Here is a 9,750-nt window from a genome sequence, read left to right on the forward strand (position 1 = left end):
TCCCCAATCTTGGATTCTAGTTCTTTCATTCTAGAAAATTGGAGCAACATGCTTAGTAAAAAAAAAAACTTTTAGATAGGAGGAATATACTGTTATAAGTCAGAAGGACTGCAGATTTTTTTTTCAAGGATTACAAGTTTGGATACATAAGGTGGCACTCATGAACAGTGGCTCAACAGACAGGAATGCAAGGTAAGTTTTAAAACTGAAAAAGCATACACTATTACAACCTGCTAGACTTCAAAGTAGAAGCTATAGTATTTGAATGTGTGTGTGTGTGTATGTGTGTGCGCATGCCGGCGGGCATAATTCTGGAATGCCTCGAGCAATTTCAACCAAACTTGGTACACAGATGACTTACTCTCTGGAAAGAAATACTGTGGGGGGTAAGACACACACACACCCTGTGTGTTCTGGTAAAATACAGCCTGTTGTGCCTTAAAATGGCTTCTACTGTACTGCCATAAAATGACTTCTACTGTACAGCGCAGTGGAGTTGCCATGGTAGCCGCTTCACAGTATTCCACAAAGGGGCCCCCTCTGGTAAGGGGGAAAATCCAACATTAGAAATTACGTTTGGTCCAGGCTTTTTCCCCCTATAAATAAATATCCAGGCAACGCCGGGTTATTGGCTAGTTATAAATAAAAGAATTGTTTCTGGATTTTTCACTGAAAAGGCGATGAGTAAAGGGAATAATTTGCTTAATCAAGGACACAAAAAGCATTGAACAGAAATGTTAAGGATCCAAACCACTACACTTCTTGCTTTCTAAAACAATCTAATCATCAAATTGACAAAGACAGTTTTCAAATTCTACTCTTACTATTCTATATAAGAAGGAAGATCCACAACAGAAACCTGCCTGTTATAAAATGTCTTGAAGAAAGATAATTCCTAATGACTGTTGAATATACTATGGTTACCAATCTTATTGTGAAATGGAATCAAACTGGTATTCCCCAGAAAATTGGTAGGAATTTACAGCCTGGGGGAGAAAGTTGGCCACCCACATTGTTGTGATCGTTATCCACTTACAAAGTCTCTGGGATTCCTAGGAATATGACTAGATCAGATGAATCAGCTGCTTCTCAGAACAATTTCACCAGTACGTCTTAAAGATACAGGAGCATTCTGATCTATTAATAATATTAAAGATATAGTATTAAATAATGAAATGGTAAAAGCTTGAAAGGAATGATAATTTCTGCTTTTTCCTAGTGAAAAACCAGATGACATTGATTGTGATTTTTCTACAGTACCTTATATATAGGGGTGGGTTCCGGCAGGCACTATTGCCGGTTCGCTTGTGTGCGCGTTGCGTGCGTGCCTGCACAGTGCAATTAAAATTGTTCTGCACATGCACAGAACTGAAAAACAAGATAGGAGCACCTATGGTGCCCCCCAGAGAACCGGTTCAGGGGCGTGGCAGGCCTGGGTCGCTGCTGGTTCCAGCGACCCAAGCTGCCAAACCACTACCGGTTCAGCTGAACTGGTCTGAAATGGTAGGAACCCACCTCTGCTTGTATCTTCTTACATTTTATCTTAGTACTATATAAAGGTCCTTTTTTGTTTTTCTTTTCTTCCTCTTTACCAAATTCTTACTTTGCTTTCTTTTTTATTTTACTTTCTGTTTTTCTGCACCTTCTACTTTTTTTATTCCTTTAACTTTGCATTAGTTTTTTATTTTATAAGTTGTAATATTTAATAAAATTATTATAAAATAATAAAACAGCCTTTCCTCAAAGATCCCGTTGGCCCCAACCCTCTTGGATTCTTTTAAAGCATTAAAGATCTGGAAGCTCCCACATGTATTTGGATCAGGTAGTTGGGTGACCTCCAATGATTGTTAATTTTGTCTTTGTGACTAAAATGGAACTTTTTTTTTTCTTTTGGAACTCAGGCATGTTGTGTATGACTCCCCCCCCATATATTGTATATATTGTTTAAACTGTGTTTTGTTGTTTTGCTTTAATTTTTTGTAAGCTACCTAGACCAGGGGTGTCGAACACAAGGCCACCGGTCCATACCCGGCCCATGGAGTTCTTAAATCTGACCTGCGGGGCCGCTGTGGAAACAATAAAGGACCATCTCGTAGTGTCTCTGCCAGCAAAAATGGAACTCGGGATGGCTGGATGCGGCCCTCCAGAGTTCAGTTTTCACTGGCAGAGGATTGCAGGAGGCCCTCACAGCTGAAAACAGAGCTTGTGAGGGCCACAGGAAGCTGTTGCAGCTGGAAACAGAGCTTGGGAGCCCATTTTTGCTGGCAGAGCGCTTGGGCTGCCATAGGCGCCCCCAACACGAGTGATGTCAAGCTGGCCATGTCACCCTGGCCACCCCCACCATGGCCCTCTGAGGTCAAACACAACTCTGATGCGGCCCTCAATGAAATCAAGTTTGACACCCCTGACTTAGACTCACTGGTGCGATAGGCATCTATAGAAATTGCTTAAATTTTTACTAGTATATGCTTATACGCACAGCCCTTAAAACCTGGCTGTTCCGACAGGCCTGGGGCTAAAGACTTGCTGCCCCACTTCGAATGGTATGATTGTTGTGCTTTTAACTATGTATGGTTTTTTATGTTTTTGTAACTCTGTTTGTATTTCCCCCCCTTTTTGAGTTGTGAGCCGCCCTGAGTCCCTTCAGGGAAAAGGGCGGCATACAAATAAATTAAACCTTAAACCTTATATTTTAATTCAAAAAAATGATCCACAACTTTAATTTTAATGAATTGGAAATGTAACCCAACTTATTATTATTTTAAAAAATTCTCTCTGGTGAATGGGTAGGTTAAAAGAAATAGAAGGAAGGACTTCTACTTGTGGTTAATTTTAGGACCTTAGATTGCCCCACTCTGGGCCCTCCCCCCCTTGAACATAAACACTGGACCAAAATGCCTTTGTAACACCGTTTTTCAGATTCAGGCGTAAGAAATCCTTACTGTAGTAGGGTTAAAAGCAAGTTTCCCCCTTAATGTAATCTATGCAAGGACAAGCTCAAAGATGTATACAATATTTTAGACTACTGTCTGCTATCTTGAGGGGTGGTATGGTGACTCAGCAGTTCAGATGCAGGGCTTGTCGCCTGGAAAGCCGGCAGCACAGGTTCAAAACCCAAGCGCCACACAATGGGGTGAGCTACTGCCAACCTAGCAGTTCCAAAGCATGCAAATGTGAGTAGATAAACAGGTAATACTTCAGTGGGAAGGTAACAGCACTTTGTTATGTCATGCTGGCCACATAGCCTTGGAAATGTTGTTGGACAGTGCTGGCTAAATGGTTTTGAAATGGAGATGAGCACCATCCCTTATAGTCAGTAATGACCAGTGGAGTAAAATCCGCAGGGGACTCCTAGTACCTTGAAGGAAGTCAGAAGACTGGAGTGATTAGGAACAGACACCATAAAGGAAAGGACAGCAAATGTCATGCCAGTATGTTTATATTGTTGTGTCAAGGGTGTATAGTGAGCATTCCCTTAAGTATTGGAGAAAGGCCCTGGGACTATCATTCCCAGCCCTACTCTGCACCGACTGTTTTGTTTTTTATCCTTAAGGTAAAGGTAAAGGTTCCCCTCGCACATATGTGCTAGTCATTCCTGACTCTAGGGGGCGGTGCTCATTTCTGTTTCAAAGCCGAAGAGCCAGTGCTGTCCGAAGATGTCTCCGTGGTCATGTGGCTGGCATGACCAAATGCCGAAGGCGCACAGAATAGTGTTACCTTCCCACCAAAGGTGGTTCCTATTTTTCTACTTGCATTTTTTTAAGTGCTTTCAAACTGCTAAGTTGGCAGAAGTTGGGACAAGTAAAACGGGAGCTCACTCCATTACAAAGTGCGAGGGATTCAAACCGCCGAACGGCCAACCTTTCTAATCAACAAGCTCAGCGTCTTAGCCACTGAGCTATCATGTCCCCCTTTTATCCTTAGGCATCTGTAGATGCCTTCTGTGGATTCACACATTTTGCTTGCTGATATGTATAAAATTGTTTTAATCTTACCTTATGCCAATTAAAGGTTAAAGAAATAAGACATTAAAAGTGCTAATCACATTAATTTTTATGTCACTTAAACCAAATATACATTGCAATTTCCTTTTGAAACAGTTTTCTTCCATGTTGCCAGCTCCTATGCAGAGAGAAATAAATAGAACCCTGGATGTGTAAAATCATTTTAAGAATGAGGAACCAAGGTTTGCTGGGCGGCAGCCTCAGGGAGAGGAGAGGCAGTAGAGGCTGCAGCTTTCCTAACTGGATATTCTGGCTCCTTGAAATCAGGTAATTCTGGTGGCTGGTTGTTGTTGAGTTTTTTTGCCTACCTGAATAATTTGTGCTAGCAAGCACATAAGAAAAATTTTGAAAGATCTTTTGCCTAAGTGTGTGTCTGAGCACTTGGGGATTCAGACTCAAACTTCTTGATGTATAGTAGATAAATAGATTATTAGGAATAATGTCTGCAAAATACAAAAAAGAAATCCAGTATTTAATACTACATATAATTATGGTGGCAAGGATTGCCTTTGCCCAGAAATGGAAAAACAAACTAATTCCAAGCGAAGATGAAATAATAAGAAAGGTTATGGATTGTGCTGAAATGGACAAACTAACTAAAGAAATCCAGGGAAAAGAAGAATCAGAATTCTACCAGATATGGGATAAATGGTATAGGTGGATGGAGGAAAGAAACAAGAATCAGTGAAGGAATATAACAAAACTCAAAAAATAATAGTTATGAGTAAAATAAGAGGGTTAAGAATGGTGAAATCCAAATGAAATACAATAGAAGGGGAAATAATATAAGGTGAGCGGTATCGATTGATAATTGCTATTAGAAAGAACAGGAAGATCCTGTTCGTATTCTATTGTGTAAATGTGGTGTACGTCTTAGTTTTGTGTGTGTGTATGTGTGTGTGTTTTACATGTTTGTTAATAATTTTTTTAAAAAAATGTTGTTTGTCCTGCCTGGAGGATATCAGATTGGCAAAATGCTTGCTCATTGCACAAGCAATCTGAAGATTTCAAAATATATGGTACCTAATACTTGGTGTATAATCTCTAGCAATTACTACCCCAGAAAAGTACAGCTATCAGCAGAGGACATTATCATGAGAAGCAGAGGTGGTATTCTGCTGATTTGCCCTGGTTCAGGCAAAATGGTAGTGGCGGCGGCGGGAGGCTCCACCCACCTGCCCAGACATCATCATGGACGCTCTGCGCATGAGCAGAAGGGCCACGTGCAAGCGCTTCCAGTTCTGAACCAGTATCGAAGGTAAGAGGATTTCATGCCTGATAAGAAGAAGCCCAGCTTGGTTCCATTCCGCACGCTTATCACATTAACTGAAGTATCATATTATTGAATTATTTCCATTAGCTGTGTTAAATAGACATGTTAAACTTTTTCTAGGGTTGGAGTTTTTAACATGATTCTCATATCATCTCTCTTTCCCAATGATGCCTTGAACCCCTACAGAGTTCTCAAAAACTTGACTGGCTGCAGCCAAATTTGTTTATAAGTGGTAGTGCACAAGTCTAGAAGACTACTAGATGATAGCAAAATGATACAGAAAAATCTAACACTTTACTTCCTTCTAGTGGTCCTCTGGATTAGTGCAACTAAGATTTGATCGTCTTTGTAAGACGTCCTACATGTATGGACAGAATGAGTAGGGAAGCGATAGCTGGCAGTAATTCTGGTGAATGAATACTTCATAGGGGGTTGTATTGCTCACAGCAGCCATTTTGTGAATGACGAAGCCCTCTTACAGCAGCCATTTGACTAGATTTGTCCCCAACATGTTCTCAATGTTTCAAATGGCCCACCCAAAGGTTTCTCCCCATCTCGAGAAAAGAAAGCACCATTGTACTCTTGTTCAGAACTATCTGATTGGTGGGTGACTCATGCCCATAAGAGAAATATCCTTAAGCTATTCTTAGCAGAGCTATAAGTTTCCCTCCTTATTCTGATACATCCAAGATATAGTTCCAGATGTATACAATCTGCAATGATTTGTCACCCATTGCCTTGCAGGAAGTCAGGTAATGATTTAAAACAGAAGCAACAATAGTAGGACTGAAATCAGCAAATCTCATGCTTTTTTTGCCAATTCAACAATGGGTGAAGAGGGTGCATTTCAACTCAGCACTAAGAAACAACACCGGAGTACAACACACTTAGGATAATGTTGGCGAGCAGTTACTGCCCTCTCGTGGCAACAAAAGAAAAGACATGGCTATGTCCATGCTTCACATATCAAGAGTACACAAGACCCCTAGGCTGCACATGATTCATCAGCACTACATTTGCCCTGCAGGATTCCCTTAAAATGTATTTCCCCCTTCCCAGTTTCCTTTTCTTAAAAAGAAAAATGGGTATCTTAAATCTAAAGAATTGATGCTTATTTCATTTCTTAAGCCAACATCCTTCAGGTCCATTTAGGATCCTGTCTCTGTTTACTTTTGGGATGAGGCCCTCAACATGCCTTTGACGTTTAACCTCAACATTAGCCCTTATTTTGAATGGGAGGCTTACTAAGTGAAGTATTTTAACCAGAAGGCCTAAAAGCTGAAAATGCAACTGATTTGTAAATTTCAGTAATAAAGGTTAGGGGAAAGAGTGAAAAAATGGGACTAAGAATAAATATAAAAAATAATAATAATGACAACATGGCTGGTAGAATAACCAGCCTTAAAATTGACAATGAAGATAGCAAAGTAGTAGATAGCTTTTTCCTTTTTGGATTGACCATCAAAGGCAAAGCAAAGAGATACAGAAACCTCTAACTTGACCGCATTAACTTTCTTTGAGAATATTATGCCAGTATAACTGCTAGAACTGAGTACTTGGAGACTGTCACCACCCCTGGAACCGGTGATGCTATTCACCTGGTTCTATACGGTTCAGACGAACCGGTAGCGGTAGGAAGCTCCGCCCACCTGCCCAGACGTCATCACATCCATTTCATGGAAGGTCCTGCGCATGCGCAGAAGTGGTTGCTCCTGCACACGCTCACATTTGAGAACCGGTAGCAAAGGTAAGTGATTTCACCACTGTCTGGAACGCTTCAAATCAATGGAGAAAACTTAAAGAAGGTGGACATTTTTTGGTATCTGGGATCCCATCTCCAAGGCAATGGTGATATCAATGACGAGGTGCAAGTAAGGGTGAATGCAACCTGGATGCGTTGGTGAGTACTCACTGGTGTTTTATGTGACAGACAAATGCAACCCGTCTTAAATGTAAGATTTACAAAACAACCATCCGCCCTGTTGCACTGGATGGCACTGAATGCTGGGCAGCAACAACAACAGGGACCAAAAGCTATCTCCATGCCATGGAAATGCAAATGCTCTGTTGGATATTGGACATCTTCCTTCTTGGCCACATCACAGATGACACCATTTGATAACATTTTGGTGTGCCACCAATTGTAGAGAAGATATGGATGTCCTGAGAGCAGCACCTTCCACCGTTGCCAAGACTGCCTACCAACTAGAAGTTAATGGTCAGTAACCTCGCGGGCAACCAAAGTAGAGGTGACAAGACACCATCAACAAAGATATGCAAGCTGACAGCCTGTGCCCTGGAGACACAGGTGACCTTGCAAAGTGGCGCTCAATGAGCCAAAAAATGGACCCTTTACTTGCGGTAATACGCTAGGAAGATGAAGATAACTGCTAGAAATGGGATAGGTGTGTGTGTGTGTGTATGTGTGTGTGCACACACACACCTCCTTTGAATCAATATTTGACACCTGGTGACTGCCTGGACAAGTCCGTACAATTTTCTTGGGAATTTTTTTCAGAAGTAGTTTGCTATTGCTTTCTTCTCAGAGTGGAGAGAGAGTGACTGGTCCAAGGTCACAGCTGGTTTTGTGCTTAAGCAGGATTTGGACTCATGGTCTATCAGTTTATAGCCTGATGCCTTTAACCACTGCATCATCTGGCTCTCATAGAAAAGTATATGTGTATATGTGCATTCTATTATAATCTATCACTTTTTGTGATTACAAAAATTATGTTTCAGCATGGGGTGGGGTGGGAGCTATGTAATAAAATTTGTCAGATACACAAATTACAAACAATGTCTTATCTGTAGTGTCTTTAACAAAATGTGTTGTTTTTAATTTCTGTCAGATGAGAGGTTCAGTCCAAGAGAGAAACATTATGATATAGAGTGTGGGAATTTAATGAGTTGCTATAACAACCTGTGAAATAATTTTTACACTCCCTAGAATTTAGAACACCGGACTTCATATCTGGAATCTGAAAGATGAAAAATTGATCCTTCAATTTGTCCTGATCAATGGACGGGAACAGATGGGTAGAACCAAGGAGCAATCAGGATCCAGAGTAAAAATAGCAAAAATGCTGAGAAGTACTTAGCATACTAGAGAATTGGTACTTAATTCAAGGATCAATTTGAAAGAATGACTTCCCATGAGATAAGAAACAGTGACTATCAGTAAACCAGAAACTGGCAGAGTAGCATATCATATTGTGTAGTTTATAGCTTGTGGCCTTACATAAATGTAGAAAACTGGAAAAAACAATGGCTGTTATTAATAAATAACCATTTTGTTCAAACCAGCTCCAATACACACAAAACAGATCAGTTTACCATAACACATTAAGCTGAAGTTTATTGGGTTTGCACACATTCTAAACCATAAAAACAGGGGTGAAATTCAGCAGGTTCTGACAGGTTCTGGAGAACTGGTAGCGGAAATTTTGAGTAGTTCGGAGAACTGGCAAATACCACCTCTCGCTGGTCCCAGAATGATGTGGGAATGGAGATTTTGCACTATCTTTCCCCCAGAAGTGGGGAGGGAATGGGAATTTTGCAGTATCCTTCCCCTGGAGTGGGGTGAGAATGGAGATTCTGCAGTATCCTTCCCCTGCCACGCCCACCAACCCACACCCATAGAACCGGTAGTAAAAAAATTGAATTTCACCACTGCATAAGATACAGTAGCTCACAATGTTGGAGTCAATACTATACATTAATCCGAAAGCAAAAACCCTCAATAATAATTATAATAATAAACTCTACACCATGGCTGAATAGGTTGTTTAAACCAACCTGTATCTATAATATACTTTTCATGTTAAAGGCATGATGACTTCCTGGTTATAACCACTAAAACGTTTATTGGGATCAACAAGGCATCTTGAACTTGCAACAATAGCCATCAATAAATTATGTCAATGTGAGTCAATGTGGATAGGAAATCCAAAAACAAAGTCTTGCACTTTTCTCAACCTGATGCTTCTGGACATGTTGGGTTTCAAATGCTGTAATGTCCATAGCTAAGAGGAGATAGTCCAACACATTTGACAGATTTTAGATTGGGGAAGATCTAGAATAGTCATTCAGCACTTTCAAATCAGCTACAGAGAAACATTTCTGTAATATAGTCCGATTGTTCCTTACAGTATACAGTTAGTCCTTGACTTATAACAGTTCCTTTAGTGACCATTCAAATTTACAACGGCACTGAAAAAAAGTGATTTATGATGATTTTTCACAGTTACGACCTTTGCAGCATCCCCCATGATCATGTGATCAAAATTCAGATGCTTGGCATTTGGTTCATATTTATGGCTGCTGCTTTGTCCTAAGGTCATGTGATCTACTTCTGCAACTTTCTAACAAGCAAAGTCAATGGGGAAGCCAAATTCATTTAACAGCGGGTTACTAACTTATCAACTGCAGTGATTCACTTAACAACTGTGACAAGAAAGATCATAAAATGGAGCA

Source organism: Thamnophis elegans, chromosome 10, assembly GCF_009769535.1.
Source record: "Thamnophis elegans isolate rThaEle1 chromosome 10, rThaEle1.pri, whole genome shotgun sequence".
NCBI classification, from domain to species: domain Eukaryota; kingdom Metazoa; phylum Chordata; class Lepidosauria; order Squamata; family Colubridae; genus Thamnophis; species Thamnophis elegans.